Genomic DNA, 19,770 nt, shown 5'->3' on the forward strand with positions numbered 1-19,770 from the left:
AATAATATGATTGAGCAAAGTCAAGTCTTTTCTGATTTAATCTTAAATCTAGGCAGGTTTTTGGGGATGCCTAAGCAGTTTCTCATCCTCAGTGCAGAAGTGGTTTTCCATTTATTTCTTCCAGTATGAAGGACCTGGTCCTACCTAGCTTCTGAGCTCAGACAAGTCCACCCAGGGCTGCTGCTTCCTGAAGCTACCAATATGATTAGTTAGGATGTATTTCATAATTTTTGTCTTTGAAAAGATAATTTAAGAAGAGCTTTCAGCCATATCCAAGGCTTTGAGGACCACAGTTAATGTTACCTTGCAGCAAGGAGATCAGATACATTTCACAGAGGAGAAGAGTCAAGTTTTAAAGTTGTAGAAAATGTTCTTTAAGATGGCACTATCAATATTATCTTTCAGAAGTTAATGTTAAGTTTAGTTCAGTTAGGCAATCTAAATACAAGTATTAATAAAGTTCATGCCAGTAAATTATTTGAGAAATGTATCTGCCTATTAACTACATGTGAATTCTTTAAAATCCACAGAAATGGAAAATAATAGTTGGCTTATATCTGTCTGTTATCTACAGCTGTCCGCATTCAGCATACCTGGACCTCCTGCCAACCATTTGGCCCTACTTGGGTGACACCTAAGATACCTCTACTGATTGGACTTTCTTTAGTGGTGCTGCATTTGTTATTCATTTCTCTTGGAGATGTTACCCAGATGGTAGCAATGATAAAGGTAAGGAGAGAGAACTTAGCTGGAATGCAAGATATCAAATCATCAGAGTCTCTGTATTAAAAATAAAATTGCATTGAAATAATATCTATATTAGGTAATGTTTAAGATGAAAATCTACATGCTGTATTTGAAGAGATAGTGAAAAAGAGAGTTAATGCCTGGAAATCTTCCTTTTAATTTTATTGCAATGTTTGTTAGGTTTCAATCTTGTCATGGACATCTACTACAGCTATGGCAAGACCATGCCTCAAATCTGACAAGTATCAAAAGCCTACAGTTAAAGCTTAACACCAATTTACTTTTTAGATGCCAATAAATTAGTCCTAGAAATCATCATCCCCCAAAAAAATTCCTGCACCACAGAGTTTATTAAAATACTGTGCAAAACTTTTAATTAGGGCATTCAATTCATTATTCAAAATACATAATTCCTACTAACTACATAATGATTGCTTTATACACACAGTGGAGGAAATATAATGATAGGAAGATAAAAATTCACTGTTTAATTGAGTGCTGGTTGAGTAAAAAGTGTATAACGTTATGTTTTAGCTGCTTTTTTGTCACTTTGGACTAAATTTTAATTATAGGCAGTTTGACTTTGAAGAAAGATAGGTTAAATACAATAATTATTTATTTGTTATATTTACATCTTTATTATAATGTATTCTTGCTTTTTTCATGTAGTTACTACTTTGCAGATAGCAAGCGTGGGGTCACCACTTACTTTATGAGGTCAGAGCATCAATTCTGCAAGGGTGCTGGCCAAAGAGACAATAAGTTGCCCTAATTCACTAAATGAGCTTTATGGTCAAGTGGAGATTTGCACATTGATTTTCCAAGTTTATTCTAGTCACAATGCATAATTGCTTTTCCTGTAAACTCTTCTTCCTGTGAATAGTATTTTTTAAATGTTTGTAGGACTCATCGCTACTGAACTATGAAAATAAGTGTAAAAATAACTTAAAATTTCAGGAGCCAAGCTAGGTAATTAAAACATACAGGAATTAATCTAAAGCTTCAGTGCTTCAATTACTTTTCCTGTGTGGTTCCCCCCCCCCCCCATAATCACATAACATTCTATTAAAAAAAGAATAGTTACAGCTTCTTTAAACCCACAAGTTAATGGTGAGAGGAAAACATTTTGTTCTTTAAAAAACCTTGGTCTTCTTTTCTTGATTTCATTCCTCCTAAGAGCAGCAAAGTGGAGGGACTCAATTGTAGCAACAATGGGGATTCACTTAGAAAATTTGAAGAACGAGGCTGAGGGCAGATCATTCTGGAGAAAATCTATGAAGTTGTTAAGAGTCTGTACCAACTTAATGGTAAATTGCCATCATTCTGAATCTCATTTTAAAAGTTAACAAAAGCCCTGTAGCCAGGTACAGTAGACCAGTGGTCACCAACCAGTGGGCTGGGGACCACTGGTGGTCCATGAGAAAATTTTGGTGGTCCACAGAGAAATGTCCCTCCCCAAAGCACTCCCCCCAAAGCAATTAATCCAGGCTGCACAGAAACACAAGGTTGTGCCGCCCACATGGTCTGCTCATCTGCTGGCCCCCACCCTTTAGATGAGCACAAACCTTATCTTATGTCATGCCCCTGATGGAGACTGACTCTGAGGAAGAGGAGGAACAACCAACAGGGAGTGGTAGTGTGGTTCCAGAGCTGGTGGAGGAGGCTGGGGAAGGGCAGAGGCCAGCTGAGCAGTCAGAGGAGGATCCAGGCCCATCCCCTATCCATCCTAGGTCATGCAGGGAGGAGAAGATCAGGGAAAAGTGAGGTCTACTCAAGAGGAGATTACCATGATCCTCCTCGTGGCTTGCAGGTGGGAGCTATGTATATAAGTTTGCAACTGCATAGTTAGAATTTGCAGGAGTCAATTTTAGTGTTCACCTTGAAAGAGGTTTATCTTTGTTGGCGTTCTTCCCATGGACTTTTCTTGGTTATTTCCCTGGAGTTTATGATTAGTTCTCTTGGCTTGCTTTGGAACTCTCATCAATGAGGTTTGTTTTGGTTTTCTGTTTGCCTCATTAGTTACTTTTGTGACTTTAAACTGTGCCAAATAAAACAGTGAAGTTAAGTTGAAGGCCTTACCGGACTTTAATATATATTTTGGGTTTTGGGTTATTTTGAGAGACTATGGGCCATCACATCTTGAGTAGAACCATGTGAGCTGGAACTGAAAGGTAAGACCAATGGCGGGGGAGGGAAATCCACCCTGGGGTGGCTTGCTGATGTTGGTGGGAAAGTCAGTCCCATATTCCAGAGCTGCAGTAGTCACAAGACTGGCGCTTTGGTCATCCTGGAGCAGCTCTTCCAGTCCATGGCAGGCCAGTGCACCCAGATGCAGGAGCAGTTGATCTGGGATGACCACAGGGCCAGTCCTGTGACTACTGTAGCTCTGGAATATGGAGCCGACTTTCCCACCAATGTCAGCAAGCCACCATCAGTCAAAATTCATATTAGGGGTCCACGGGATTTAAAATTATGAGTTTGGTAGTCCCTGAGGTCCAAAAGGTTGGCGACCCCTGTAACAGATGACATGGAAAAAAATGAATTTCCTCCCATTCCAGCCACATAGGTGATCTACTGCTTTTTCAAATTTATTTCAAGACAGGGGAAGAAGAAACAAAAATGGGCAAATAAAAAGCTATATTGTAGAGATCTTCTGAAATCCTTGTAGGAAATGAACTGGGAAAAATGGTTGCTTGCTAATTGAGGTTGGATGTGGAGTATTTCATTGATTCATCATGGAAATCAAATCTGTATATAAAACAGAATTCAGGAGACAATGGTCAGAAATGAATTCTTGTCAAGAAGTCATCCAAGAAGGAAATCCTCAGAATGTGTGGCTGTTCCAAGTGGACCTTCATCAAATCTCAAAAGAGACAGGAGCTCCTTCATAACAGACAATGAAATGAACAATAAACGAAGCAACGTTGTCATTCCATCCATTGCAGGAACATTGGAAAAGCTCAGGAGGATCTTCAGCCAACACAATATATGTGCTCACTTCAAACCCAAGACTACACTAAGGCTTTAAGGATTTAAAAATCCCTATCCCAGTTGTTGTACTATTGAGTTTTTGAATCTCAGCGTCTCACCCAACTTCTGTATATCTTTCAGTTTTGCTTTGACAAACATAGAGAATCCAGGGTCTTGGAATCCACTATTCAATTCAGCTTGTCCATCCCAAGGATAAAACACAATCTGTGTCAAAATTGAACAGCCCTCTCTCAACAGAGCAGGAGGGATATAACATCATCTATCTCCAGTCTACAACAGTCCTTTCAACAGTTCCAAGAAAGCTCCACACCCGTTTGCACTACTCAGGTGACCCTGGTGACACAGATAAACCTCCAGGTGGCCTTAATGACTTGCTAAAATAATGCAAATGACCAGCTGTCCACAAGAAGTATAAATCCTTCCATTCCCCACTGTTCAGTCAGAGGTGAAGGAGCTTCTTGAATGAGAAATGAAATGTCTTCAAAGAAAAACCAGAAAATCCAGTTGCCTCTTGAAAAAAGGACATTCGGGACAAGAAGTCATACCTATTCTTGGTATTTTCCTGAGGTTTTGTATTTCAATTTCCATTAGCCATAGCCAATATAGTCAATGCCAAGGAATTATAGGAATTGCGCAGGACATTAAATTGTTCATCTCAGTTTTGAGTGCTTTAGTTTAAAAATCCCTATCCCAGTTGTTGTACTATTGAGTTTTTGAATCTCAGCGTCTCACCCAACTTCTGTATATCTTTCAGTTTTGCTTTGACAAACATAGAGAATCCAGGGTCTTGGAATCCACTATTCAATTCAGCATTTTTGCTGAAAACTACATAGCAGCATTAGGGATGAATGAACACTTCTTGTGTTTTATTGTTTGAACTGTTATTTCAGTATCATAGAATATTTAGTGTACTAATTAAATAATGTTTTGTTGTCTAAAAAAAGGACATGGAATCTCTTTAAAAGTAGAATCTAATGTCTTAGCCAGAAAGACTAAATGTCCCATTTTTCAGACTGATTTGTTGATGAATTGGTTAAGCAATTTGTTTATGCTTTCATTCCCACAATTCTTAGAGCTCATTATAGTGAAAAATAAGCACTGTATGTTCACTAATTAAGATTTCCAGGAGACTAAATACAGTCCATTAAAATTTAGCCATATCCTGGAGTCTCTTTAGTGATATTCAGTAAACATGCTTAGAAAAATTTTGCATAATAGGAAAATAACTGTAGCCTACCTGCAAACCTTCTTTGGATTGAGTACTGTAAGTAAAATAGAGATAGCATTTCCATTTTGACTCCGCACATGGATTTGCCAAAAAAGAAAAAAGAAAACCCACTTTTATTATGTTACTGAAGAGTGTTTTTCTGATGGCATAAGATGTAAATATGGCTTTTTTTCCCCCTTCTCCATGCAGAAGCATTTCTTCAAAAGTTGAATTATGTACATTAAAAAGAATGGAAAATTATTATTCATAATAGCACTCTTGCAGTCTGGGAAAATGAGGGTCTAACCTTTCTCACAAATACATTTGACTTTTATTTCATAGACACAATTTGCCATTTTACATAATGTAATCTTTCATCTACTGCTTAAGAAGATCATTTTAATTAACTGGCATGTACATAGATATGAAGGAAGACATAAGCAGCATCTTCTGTAATGTAATGCCATATGCTATTCTCAACACTTGCCAGCCATTTACTTTATTCTGAGAGAGGAGTCAGAGAGAGGACCTTGCTAATTGCATCTCAAGCATTGGCAACCACACTAACAGTCTTGGCTTCCTCTCCTCTCCAGTGAAAACTTTCTATTTCCACCAAGCCAGCACAGATTTTGAAATAAAGATATTATGCCACGCTTTTGGTTCAGGCTCCAAGACAATTTATTCTTTGAATGTCTGCGCCTGTTTCTCTCTCTCTCCCTCCCTCCCTCTCTCTGTTTCTCTTTATTATGGAAATTATTTGAACTTAAATAAAGCTAATAATATTAATCCTAATGATATTAGTTAAAAGATAAAAGCATTATATCATTCTAGGCTTACCAAATTATACAAATAGTATTACACTATATTGTTAAAGGAGAAAAATGACTTATTTATTATGTATTCTCAGCTTTATTTTTCCTCTTTTGACCTGGGTTAGATTTAGCTTTTTGTTGTGCTTACAGTAGACTCACTGATTTTTGTTAATACACAATGAACATAATGCATAATACATTCCATTGAACTCTACTATAAATCACCAACACACATTAATGAAATATAAAAAGGAAGTCTATATTTCATGGCTATAAATCTGAATGTAAGATCAGTAGTGATGATAAATATGTATGTATCAGGGGCAGGATTCATTTTTTTTACTACCGGTTCTGTGGGCGTGGCTTGGTGGGTGTGGTTAGTTGGGTGTGGCCATGTGACTGAGTGGGCATGTTTTGTTCTTTTTTGCTTTTTTTGCAGCCACCTCCCACTTGTTTTTCGGGCCTTCTGCGCCTCAGGCAAGCCTCCTAGGGGGGGCGTTTTTGCTCCCAGAAGGCTCCCCTACGGCTCAGAAAGGCAAAAAATGGAGGTGGGGCTGTGCCTCTCCTTCCATTTTTTATCTTCCTGGGCCTCAGCAAGGGGAATCCTGATTGTATGAACAGCTGATTGTCAGGAGGGGGGAAAAAGAAATACCTTAAGGGGTGAGCGTCAGGCGGGCGGGGTGAGCAAGCATCGGGAGGGTGGAGCAAGTGAGCCAGCAGCAACCAGGCGACTGGCTCGGGGGCATGGCCAGCCAGAACTTACTTCCGGTTCAGCGACCCATGCTAAATCCTTGCTACCAGTTCACCCGAACCTGTGTGAACTGGCTGAATACCACCACTGGTATGTATAGTTATTAGGAAGGATATATTGAACTTGTAGTTATTCCTTCCAATGTCAATGGTTCGGCTTCTAAAATACATTAAGCTTTACATAAGATTTTCATCTAGCTGAAATACAGTTATCAAGTTCTTTACAATGAGAAACACAAAATTCCTGCAAAGAAATGTAACTGTTCAAAGTTATCTGGGACATCATTCAAAGAAAAGGAAAGAAACATCTTGCTCCTCTTTAATTGTCTTTCTTCTCTTACTTTGTGAAGATATCTTCTACAGTAAGACAAAATATTGGTAAGATGCATGTCAGTACTACTATTTAATCAATGTAAGTTGTCTTTGTATAGTTTTATTCTTTTAACTTTGTGAGTCACTCAGAATTACCTCATGATGAGATAGGTGCCAAACAATTTTAATAAATAAAAAAATGATATATAAAGAAATCCAGTGTAATGTTTAGTTAATGAAGGAATCAATTTGTGTTATTTTCAATTCAGTACCTCCCATAGCATAGAGAAATTTGGTACATGGCAAGAGAATATAAATGAAGAAGAGAAAATACAGGTAGTCCTCAACTTACAACCACAATTGAGTCCAGAATTTATGTTGGTAAGTGAAAAATTTGTTAAGTGAGTTTTGCCCCATTTTATGACTTTTCCAGTCACATTAAGTGAATCACTGCAGTTGTTAAATTAGTAACATGGTTGTTAAGTGAATCTGGCTTCCCCATTGAGTTGGCCTGTTGGAAGGTCGTAAATGGGGATCACATCATCCCAGGACATTGTAACCATCATAAATATGAACCAATTGTCAAGTATCCAAACATTGCAATGGTCATAAATGTGAAAAATTGTCATAAGTCACTTTTTTCAGTGCTGTTGTAACTTCGAATGGTCACTAAATGAACTGTTGTAAGTTGAAGTAGTGGTTCTATTCAGTTTTGCTTTCACTTCAGCCTATATTTTTCTTAGTCATGCCCATTCTTTAAAAGAACAGATTGAATTGATATCTTTGGAAGGAATGTCATCCCCAAAATAATAAAGGTTTCCCACTAATATGATATTTAGCTATAATGAATTATCTGTAAGATAATTAACCATTGTAGAATAATTTGAGAAAGAGGGTGGAGATTGATTCTAGATAAGATTAGCCTGAATAATTTGAGGAGGGGGAGAAAAAGTGATGGCTTTACATGTAGGATTAAATTCTAAGATGAGAGCAAATACAAGTAGTCCTTGACTTATAACAGTTCATTTAGTGACCATTTGAAATTATAACAGCTTTGAAAAACTGACTTATAACCATTTTTTACACTTATAACTGTTGCGGCATTTTCATGATCACGTGATCAAAATTCAGATGCTTGGAAATTGACTCATATTTAGGGTTGCTGCAGTGTCCTGGAGTCATGCAATCACCTTTTGCAACTTTCTGACAAGCAAAGTCAATGAGGAAGCCAGATTCACTTAATTGTGTTACTAATTTAACAGCTGAAGTGATTCACTGAAAAAATGTCTCCCTTAACAACAGAAATGTTGATCTAAGTTGTGGTCATAAGTCAAGGACGACCTGTATAAGAAGACTTATAGATTCACAGACTTTCTTTGCCAGCTGTCTTGAGAAACCTGTTTTAAAGGGTGGAATGTTTGTTTTTAATAAACGCACAAATAATAATAGAGAGTGTAAGTCAGAGGCTTGAAATGGGAAAAAAAAAACAATATTAAAAACATATTAAGCTAGAAAAACCAGAAAGCCACCAGGAACCACTTTTTCAATGGCTCCATCAACACCCTTCATTATAAAAATATTTCATTCAGGACCGAAGAGCAAGCTTAAGATAAGACTCCAAATGCTTTGACTGAAAGCACTTTGCTTTTTTTTTTAAATGTAGCCAATGAAACAGTGCCTTTATTCTGCAAGATTTAAACAAGAAGCAACTTGAAATTCAGCAACCCATCCAGGAGTGCAGCTTGGCCTCTTCCCCTCCCACCCACCCCCACCCCACCCACCCATTCTCCCCCCCCCCCAAACCCACTCACTTTCACAGGGGGAGGCTGGGTGAAGGGGAGTAATGGGCCTTCCCCTCTCAAAGATATTTTTATGATGCGATAGACATTCATCTCTTTTCTCTCTTTCGCTACTCATTTTTTTCTGTAGATAGAAAAATGAAAGCAATAAGCAGTTTCTTAGAGACATAGTAGCAATAAGTTTCTGTAAAGCTCAAAGTAGTTCTAAATTTCAGAGCTTTAGATGACTCTAAATGTGGTTTTGGTCATTTTATAGGAAATTCCTTCTCCCCAGAGAGCCACAGAATCTCTTTGACCTGAGATTGAATTCAAAAACTACATGATATCCTGTCATGAATAACTGGAAAAGCATATTAGAGAGAAGGAAACAGAAGAATCCAGTAGCAGGCTGCAGTATATTTGCCAACAATGAATTATTTGGTCCTATATAAATATCCTGCAGGATTTGTAATATGTGAAATGATAATAGTTATGAATTTGACAGATGGGGAGGAAAAAAAAACCCAAGCCAGGATCTGAACATCTCATCAGATGTATAGCATATTATACCAGTTCTACAAATATGTATGAAATTTCAGAGTTCTTGGATTGCTCATTGATGGAATCTTGCCAGACCAGTTGGGAAGTATGAAATTCCCATATTGGATTCATGTAGTCACTGAAAAATAAAAACTTTCACTCCTGTCTTTTTCAGGAAACATTTCCTAAAAATAGGAAAATTGAAAATACTGTGGATGCTTATTTATTTATAACAAATGGGAGCGAAGAAGTCAATTATGAAATGTTAATTTGAGGAATTTGTTTAAAAGAGAGTGTTTTATGTTTCTATGAAGTCAGTATGCAATTTTGAACTACACGTTAAATTTATGAAACCCAGAGAACGATTAAGTATTGGTTTTACAGAAGCCTCTCTATTGGGTAGCTTCCCACTTGGGCTGCCATCTTATATTACCATTTTAGTTAATATGTATGAATCTTCTTCATGTCCTGTCCTGAATCCAATATATACAACTGTTCCCTACATGTTATCAGATATTACAATGTGCACAAACCCAAAAAGAACATATTAAATCTCCATCATAAGTTCAGTTCTAGTTATATAGTATCCACAGGTATCCACATTAGCCTGGAGAGAGAAGGGATTCACTGCTAAATATGATATATGGTGATATGTCATGCCTTTGTTGGAGTCTGATTCTGAGGGGGAGATTGAGCAGCTGACAGGGAGTGGGGGTGTGGCTCCAGTGGCTGTGGAAGAAACAGGGGAAGGGCACAGTCCAGCTGGGCATTCAGAGGAAGACCCAGGGCCACCCCCTCTTCATCCTAGGGCATGCAGGGAGAAACAGAGAAGGGAGCAACGTGGCTTATGGGAAAGAAAAGGGCCCTGATCCCTTTCATTAGTTGCAGATGGAAGAACAGGATATAAGGAGGGCGTTTACACCCAGCACCTTGCTGGAAGCAAAGTGTACATTATCTTTGTCAAAGCTTATCTGGGTTTTGGCATCCTCCCAACTGTGTGTGCTTGTTATCTTTTGGAAGTCTTCAATTTATTATCCTGGCCTGTCATGTTAATTACTTCAGTGTGGTTTGTGTTGGTTTTTTTTATTTCTAATTTATCTGTACTTTGGGTTCGGACTGCATTTCTTCCCTTTGTAGATTGTTTTTGGAAGAGTTTGATCTCCAGCCAAGGATAACTGGATATTGGGGGCCAAGTTAGAGATATTAAAGGGACTTTACCTATTTTTGTGACTTTGTTGCTTTTGTGCCACGCTCCAGGTCATCACATAATATGTGTAAAAGAGGATTCTTGCAAGGGTAATAGAACTAATAACATTTCAGAAGAGATGGTGCTCTACCCATTATACCAAAAATGCTGGAGGACAAGAGCCAGTGTTCCGACCCAGCTCCCAAACACGACAGGCATGCTGTTTTTAACTAAATTTTCCCTTTATTAGAAGCACCAGCAATCCCGGCAAAGAGTCTCTCTCTCTCATCACACTTGGAACACTTGGAAGTCCTGGAAGGTATGCTCTCTCTTTTTCCAGCAGCGGAGACACACACACATACTCCAAAGGCACGCCTGACTCGCAGTGCCACAAATTAAACAAAAAAATTCTGGTACGGTTCCAGACAGGATTCATAAGTTTGGACTTTCAGTGGCTGACCAACAGGGAGTCAAATTGTCAGCCCTTATGGGAGGTCGCTGAAACTGGTTTAATAAAACACTTCACTCACAGTCTTGATGTAACAATGTGTGTTTATTTTGGCTTCCTCCACCAGCAGCAACAAACGGAAAGTCTGAGTAAAGCCAGCACTGAGAGTGTCTGCCTCTCAGCACCGTTTATATTTCCCATTCACCCCCCATTAATTAGCTAACACCCGCCCTTTGCAAAACACCCAACATCCATCTACAACAATCTTGCGCGCAACCCCCCAACCCCCCAAATAACATCTTCCCCCTCCCCGAGTGTCATCCTTCCACCCCGATCCATCTGATATCTCCTATGTGGAATGCTGACGAGCTGAAACAACATCCCAAATTATTTCCCGGCTGGTAAAGGAGAAGAGTGGAGGCATTGTGCTTAGAGCTTTGCAAAACACCAAACAACTGATAAGGCATTTTCCCAGCCGGTCGCACCGAAGTGGGGAGGGGCGGTTGTGCCTGGCTTCGTCAGCTGTCATCGACATCGACTTGGGACCTTCAAGGTAGGTAGCTCTCCCCCAACCATAGCGACGTGTTGGGCTTCATTCCGTCAGCAGCGTTGTTGAAGCCTCTCTGAAACAAAAAATAGGCAATAATTATCTTGTATATACAATTTCCCCCTCCCCGCCCGCTTTCGTGGGGTATTTCTTATGGAACCCAACCGGGGAGCGGAGACATCTGTACATTGTATCCATGTTGCATTTGATAGTGGATACCCCTTCCAGCTAATGAGATATTGCAGGATACCCCGTCATCAACGTGAATCAAGTATCTTGTCAATTTCGTAATGATCATCACATACTGGTCCTGGCAGAATCGCTCTCAGTTCTTGTTTGGCCATATTAGCCAGTTTTAATAGAACAATGTGGAATATAGGGTGAATTCGTTTAAAACAGGATTGTAGTTGAAGCTTCACTGTTACCGGATTTATGATTTGTAATATTTGAAATGGTCCAATAAATTTTGGTCCTAATTTCTTCTTATTTAAACCCATCTCCAATATTATATGGCTTTTGGTCGGATCGTTTCTTGTTGCTTTGGATTGCATATGCTTCCTGGGCTTTTTTTAATGCGATTCTCACTGATTCCCATTGTTTTGCTATATTGGTTGCCCACGTAGTGGTATTGGGAGTTTCTTGTGTCTGCAGCTTGCGGCCATTCCGGTATGGGTGTAAATTCCATCCCATTAACTATTTGAAAAGAAGAATAACCGGTGCTACTATGAACCGTGTTTTTGTATGCGACTTCAGTGTATGGCAGTACAGTTGTCCAATTACTTTGTTGATAATCAACATAACATCGGAAATATTGTTCAATGGCCACATTTGCTCATTCGGCTGCACCATTGGTAGCCGGATGGTAAGCTGTACTTAACCCTTGTGTCGATCCAATCGCATCGAGTAATTCACGCCAAAATTTGGATGTAAACTGCACTCATCTATCAGATATAATCCATTTGAGAACTCCATGTAATCGATATATTTGTTGTATGAATAATTGTGCTAGTTTTTTAGCCAATGGTATTCCTTTACATGGTATAAAATGTGCCTGTTTCAAAAATAAATCGATAACAGTCCATATAACTGTGTACCCATTATTTTCTGGTAAATCCACTTTGAAATCCATTCCCAGTGTTCACCCATCACCATTTTAAGATATTCAGTTCTGTGGGTCGCTGGAACCCCACCTAATATGGACCCGTCCACCTGTTCAAATTTAATGGGTACGTCCAATTTGATGATTTTTAAACTTAGTTTGTTCACCACCCCTTTAGTTATCAAACATCTCCTGCACCCAGAATCAATTAGTGCCCCCACCTTGATTCCTTGTTCAGTCTGCTTATTCCATAGAAAAACGGGCAAGATAAAAGGATGGATTGGTTTACTCACCATCAGATCATCGGGTATCCCACCTTCCAAATCATAGTTGGCTGGAACTGTAGTCGGTGTACTGGAACTGTTATCCTCATCGTGGTCCTCCGGTGATTTGCTTCGAACACCCCTCACTTTCTCCTGTCCATGCCAATCACTCCTGGTTGATCTGGTTCAGGCACTTCCTAGACCAACCCGAGGTATTCTCTCCAATGTCAAAGGGGGTATAGGGCATGCTATAGCTCTATGCTCCAGTTTATTACATCGGAAACATTTCATTATTCCTCTACCACTTGGATTAATCGCCCCTTTAGTCTGGGGTTTTGTTACTGGATCCATAGTTTTATGTGTTTGGACATCACTTTCAAGTTTAGGTTTCGAGCGTCGGAATCCATCATCTATTTCTATTAACACCTGATACCATTCGGTGAGCCTAACATGCGAGCCCCTGTACAGACAGGCTTGATGCAACTTAGGGTCCAGACCTTCCTGAAATAGATGTATCAATAGACTTTTGGGTAATAACAGCAGTTTGCTAATCACCCTTCGAAATTCATTGACATATTCTCTGGCCATTCTTCCTTTCTGTTTTATGGCCAGAAGATCTTCTTCGGCTTGTTTATCAGCCATTGTATCCTCAAATCTAGTTTGTAAGACGGTCAAAAATTGCCGTATATCTCCTAACTCCTCTGCCCTGTTATGAAACAAATCGGCTGCCCATTTGTATTCCTCCCCCACCAATACTCCAGTTATTGCAATGATCATTGACCAAGTGGAAGGATAACATTGACCATATAAGTCAAAATGGTTCAATACCTGACCAAGAAATACAGCTACTTTTTGTGCAGACCCATCAAAAGTAACAGTCAGGGGAGGTGGTCCTCATCTTCCTGGTGCCTGCCCTCCCCAGTGAGGCCCATACTCCATATATCATCTTTCTATAGAGCCAGATCTTATGGAATAACTTTTGGATCCCACACTCCTCTCATCTAATCCTCTAGTACATAAATCTGACTGTTCCAAGCCTCTTCCTACATCAGATTCCTTGAATCCCACTGATTTTGGTGTGCCCAAAGAACTACTATCAGGAATGAAGGCTTGTTTACGCCCCAAAGAGCCTCGATCCATGGACCCTCACAATGTCATCTCTCTGAACTGCTGACGTAAAAGTTCCAATGTGTCACTACGTGGAACCATCCACTGGCTGTCTTCTGCTCCAGGCCACCTTTTCACTTTCCAGTTCAATGTTCATTCCATTTGGGGCAGCCCTTTTGGAGTGTAACTCCGTTCACTCAAATGCACTTTTGGCCACACGGCTGGCTGCACTGCCGGCGGAACATCCTCCATCTTTTCCCCCATATCCTCATGGTCCTGTCTCCACTCGTCCCTCTCTTCAACTTCCTTGCAAACCTCTTCCTCCAAAAAATCAGGGTCTTTACGTTCCGCCATGATGATCCACCAATGGAGTAAATAGTAAGAGTCTGCACTAGCTTTCTGTCAGCTCCTACGGGAGGTCACTGAAACTAGTTTGATAAAACACTTCACTCACAGTCTTGATGTAGCAATGTGTGTTTATTTTGGCTTCCTCCACCAGCAGCAACAAAGGGAAAGTCTGAGTAAAGACAGCGCTGAGAGCATCTGCCTCTCAGCACCATTTATATTTCCCGTTCACCCCCCATTAATTAGCTAACATCCGCCCTTAGCAAAACACCCAACATCCATCTACAGCAACCTTACGCGCTACCACCCAACCCCCCAAATAACATCTTCCCCCTCCCCGAGTGTTGTCCTTCCACCCCAATCCATCCGATATCCCCTATGTGGGATGCTGACCAGCTGAAACAACATCCCGAAGTATTTCCCGGCTGGTAAAGGAGAAGAGTGGGAGGCGTTGTGCTTAGACCCAGGATATCACAGCACAAGACCAAGGATACCACAGCAATAAATCTCACAAGGTAATCACACAACCCATTACCCAAGCCATTACTACACAGGAGGCTAATGGAAAAGAGATCAAAACACAAACAACCCAGGAGATTACAATGCAGGGCCCAGGATACCACAACAAAAGAACTCGCAAGCCCATCACACAACCCATTACCCAAGCCATTAAAACACGAGAGGCTAATGGAAAAAAGATCACTACAAAACAAACGACTTAGGAGATTACAGCACAAGATCCAGGATATCTCCAGAACAAAACTCACAAGGCCATCACACAGCCCATTATACCAACATCAACTCCATCAACCAATCAAGAGGCAGCAGCGCAGCCAACCAGCCCAGCACATCAGCCCCCACCACCAGTATTTATAGAGAGACGGCAGCTCCGATCACACACTGCTTGCACTGGCATGAAGCCGAAAGCACCAGCCTGAGGATGGTGAGTGGGACCTCGCCAAAACGTCACCAAGATACTCTTAATCTTACACAGAAAAAGACCCGAACACACCTAGACATACATATATGTTCTGTCTCGCCTGTATCCACAAGTGAGAATCCAAAGTTCAAATATGCAAGCAAACAAAACCAGACCCAAAAGAGTTAACTGCTTGTTTTCACAGTCCTTGGCAGTCTTCCTGGAATCCGTCTGGCAAGTCTGAACTGTCCATAAATCACAATGCCGCAGCCATACGCAATTCTTTCACACCAAAAACACACTTTGCTTCAAGCGAGGGAGAGGCGTTAACACGCTCCTTATATATCCCCTGAATTAATCCTTGGCTGGACGTCTCTTTTCTAATTGAGATTGACATCTCAATCTTCTCCTAGTCCTAGCATCCAGCCAGCATCCGGCAGTTTCATCATCGCTTGAAGCCTCTGGCACACTTTCCTGATTAACAGTTAACACCTGAGGTGCAATCAGGGAGGGAGTTCCAGAAGAGGAAGACGCCTCTGAAACTTCTAATAAATCAGGCTCATCTCTCAGATTCAACTCCTCCTCCTCCCTCAGACTCCTCTCAACATCGCTCAATAATGCAGGCTCGAATCTCAATGCCAGATCTTCTTCACTCGAGCCTACATCTGCTGACTGACCTGGTTCAAACCTCGGAGGCACAACACACACATATATATATTTGAACTATTGAAGAAATCAACATTTATTATTTATCAAATATATGTTGCAAGTTATTTTTTCAAAACATTTTGGAAAATTCATCTGAATATTCTACCTTAAAAAAAGAAAAGAGCATTGCCATCCTAAAGCAACTAATAATGTCAAAGAAACATCACTGAAGGAGTTTAGCCTTCACATCACACTCAAATACATTTTTTGTGCCACCAAATCCTTATGACATCGCACCAGTGACATTCAGCAATACACTTTGAAGAAGGGAAACTGACATTTTGTTAAAAAAAATTAATAAAGAGAGGAAGAGGAAAAAGAAGTTTAGTAATCTCATTCCAGAACTGTATGACCTCTGTTGCCACTATTGTCTGTGTTTATAAATTTTAAAATCGATGCTAACACTGAAGTGAAGCTTTTATATAAAAAGCCTTTTCTCTCTATCATCTGTCTGCCTATCTGTTTGTCTGTCATCTCTACCTACCCCCCCCCTCTCTCCATCCATCCATCCATCCATCCATCCATCTATCATCCACAAGAATTACAGTGGCACAGTGGTTAGACTGCAGTACTGCAGGCCACTTCTGCTGACTGCCAGTTGCCTGCAATTTGGCAGATCAAATCTCACAGGTTCAAGGCCTTCCATCCTTCTGAGGTGGGTAAAATGAGGACCCAGATTGTTGGGTGCAATATGCTGACTCTTTAAACCTCTTAGAGGGGGATGTAAAAAGCATTGTGAAGCATTGTAAAGCATAAAAAACATTGTGAAACAGTATGTAAGTTTAAGTGCTATTGTTATCTATCTATCTATCTATCTATCTATCTATCTATCTATCTATCTATCTATCTATCTATCTATCTATCTATCTATCTAATTTATCTCACTTTATATGCTGCTTCAAGGGTTAAGTATGTGCAGAATAAATGTGAAAAACTTAAAGCTGGCATGCCAATATGTTTCCCCAAGTTTCCCAGAAAATGTTCCTTTATTCTGCCAATTGCTGCTATTTCCTGTACATGGTAATGTTTTTTAGGATTGAATATTGGGCCCTTTATTTGTGTGCCCTATTAATCAATGAAGACATATTAGGTAATTACATGGGAAATACTGAATGAAGCAGAACAAAGACTGTTATGAATAGTATACGTCCTTAAAACATCAACTGGAGAGAAGCAAATGTTTTGCCCAGTCTACATTTCCTAGTAAATCTTTCTGTACCCCAGTCAAATACATAGATCAAAATGGAGGTCTCTTTCAAACTGACAAACTGTATGATGGAGCCAAAAGACCATTGACAGTTTTACCTGTTAGATCACCGTCTATCATCTATTTGTGTGTATCAAATTAAAGGAGAACCTAACACCTGTCTTGGTAAATGATTTCACTAATTGATCTTACAAAGAGGAAGGTTTTCTTAACATTCATTCTGGAATGTGCCTTATAGTTAATAGTACTGAACACTGGGAGAATATGTTCCAAAATGCCAACATGAGCAATGCAGCAAGAAAATCTAAAAAGTAGACCAAGTGTTTCAGTTGGCAACTATTTAGTTTCAAGTTAATGTGAAGAGCTTAACTTGGATAACAATGTCAGGATAACATAGACTGAATTAATGAGGACTATGGTTAGTATCACTTTCTAGTAGGATTTAGGAACAAAGAATAACAATTGACTCTCCCCTTGTAAAGACCCAAAGGCATTTATCTCAAATCTTTCTTGCCTTGGGCAATACTCAAGGCTACATTTTCTCTAACATTCTTTTTCTGATGTTTTACTGTTATCTTTCCACTGGAAATGTGTTAATTATTCCCTGTTCCCTTTCACTACAATGCCAGTGGTTATCATCAGGAATAATAAAATTTCTTACAATCCAGCAGGTTTGGAGCTGGCATAATTAATTAAATTAAAATAATTATCTTATATTATGAAGATAATCATATTAAAATGTTCAGCTTATTCCCAGGAGGAACTAGCATTTTAGTGATATTTCTGCTATTAATCTTACTAGTAGTTATTCTGACAGAGTTGAACCCTAGTACCATCATTCCTAAGTAATGTTCTGTATGATATTGAGAAAACTGTTCATTTAGGTGGTACTGTATAAATGGAGCAATATCTATAAAGTTATCAATCTTTTTACCTGTGTTACTGAAAAAGGTTTTCGATGTGCATATTTTATAAATGGTCAAATTATATTTTAATTCCTCCCCTCCCCAAAAAAAAAAAAGAAAGAAAGAAATTCCCAGCCAAGGATGTTTGCAAAGGGTAAAAAGTAAAAAGTATCAAGATGGAAGCCAGGGCAATATGATTGAAGCCCTTCCCCTTTTTATGTGTGTCATGTATACTATTTGTGTGATGATATCATTATGGATGATTTTGGAATTAGGTGATTTAGAAATCAAATAAATAATGTAACTCAAGACCTTAGATAAACAATTTGAATATGTTTTATATATGCTTAGGGACTGCTTGTTATTCTCATTCTGTAATTCTGTAATCTTTATCTTTATCCAAAGAATTCTTGGGCCCCATGTCCAAGATCCAGCTAGGTTAATCCTAGAGTTTTCACGTCAATAATATAAGCTAGCCCTACTGCATTTAAGAGGGTTTTTTTGTGTATTTTAATTCCTGGTGTCCTGGATATGTGGCCTAGAGTTTTGTGATAATGGGCTGCTTGGACATACTCACAATGGACTTCAAAGAAATCTATCTGGATCAGAGGTACTGTCAGGAACACTGTGCAATTATTTATCTGATGATAACAGAAGGACAAGATATAATCAGCTCATTGGTCTCTAATTTAGGGCCAGAGTCATGCAGAGCAACTCAATGCTTGATTTTAGAAGTAATCAAATGGTTACAACATTTCCTTCCTATAAAATGTATATAAAGCAAAGAAAAATATTTCTTCCCTCTGTTCCTTATCTAGAAGCCCACCGCTCCATTTTTGAAGCTATTTGCTCTGGGTGATATTCCTTTCACCCATCTCTAATTAATACTTTACCTAATCTTCTATAATACTGTTAATTGTTCACAAACAGACCATTTTGTCAACACTGTGCTAACAGGGGAAGTTTTATTCTCTGTATACTTTAGTGCTCTGACATGGGACAAACTTTGGCAAGCTGGTCCAGACTGCTTTGTTTCCATGTAATTTAACAGCAAGACATTATTTTCTCATAAGAGGTGCTTTGAATTTTTACTACCAATGAATAAATTAACTAAAAAGGTTAATCTGTCTACATGTTTATGAAACATTATGCAAATTGCTCTCAAAATAAAAGGTTTAATGATCATTGAAAGTAATTGAGAACCATGGTGCATTTCTCTCTATTTTCACTCAAAAATAATTAACTAAAAATTATACAAATTACATCCCTTCTGCATTTTTACAGATGTGTACATTCAGAGGTATTCTAAATATACAATGAGGACAAGAGGTGGCTGGTATCACTGGCTGGGTTTTGTTCAAGTTTCAAAGACTCCTGCAATTCATTTAATAGTTGAGCAATCATGAAAATAATTAGTGTGATTAATATTATAACAAATACCCAAATGAGTAATAATGTTATGTCACTTATTAAACAAGTTGGAAAAATGTTTGTCATCACAGCTTCAAGCAGAAACAAGCTTAAAATATATCTTTCATTTCAAAGCAAAGCAGCTGTTCTAGTTACAATAATGGAAAAGCACAGAAGCCTTATTAAAGCTTCATATCTAAACACACTTACTTCCAGACTGATTCTACTGAATTAAATGGGATTAAGTTGCACAATAATATGAATTATGTTTGATCTGCTAACATGATATGTCATGTACATTTTCATTGTGTATAGTAAATATTCAGACTACTCTATATATATCCAGGAAGTAGATGCTATGGAAAGAGCTGGAACCCAGCATCTCTTTCAAACTACTATGCCTTTTTTCAAGCTGCTCCTTGAGTTTGAAAAATGAGTCAACTTATTAAAGCAGCTGTTATTCCACTTGAGTTTGAAAAATGAATCAAC

At 39.0% G+C, this 19,770-nt stretch overlaps 1 long non-coding RNA gene across 1 annotated transcript in view; it reads left to right on the top strand.

Annotated features, from left to right (window-relative positions):
• LOC148133449 (uncharacterized) overlaps nt 1-723 on the top strand; it is a 54,241-nt gene extending 53,518 nt beyond the window's left edge. The window contains exon 3 of the long non-coding RNA XR_015747396.1: nt 575-723. This is a non-coding gene — a long non-coding RNA (uncharacterized LOC148133449). The remainder of the gene's footprint in view (nt 1-574) is intronic.
• Nucleotides 724-19,770: the final 19,047 nt, after the last annotated feature.

The sequence above is a fragment of the Notechis scutatus genome, chromosome 1 (genome assembly GCF_049901735.1).
Source record: "Notechis scutatus isolate UNSWTSFEM ecotype Mainland chromosome 1, rNotScu1.2, whole genome shotgun sequence".
Lineage (NCBI taxonomy): Eukaryota > Metazoa > Chordata > Lepidosauria > Squamata > Elapidae > Notechis > Notechis scutatus.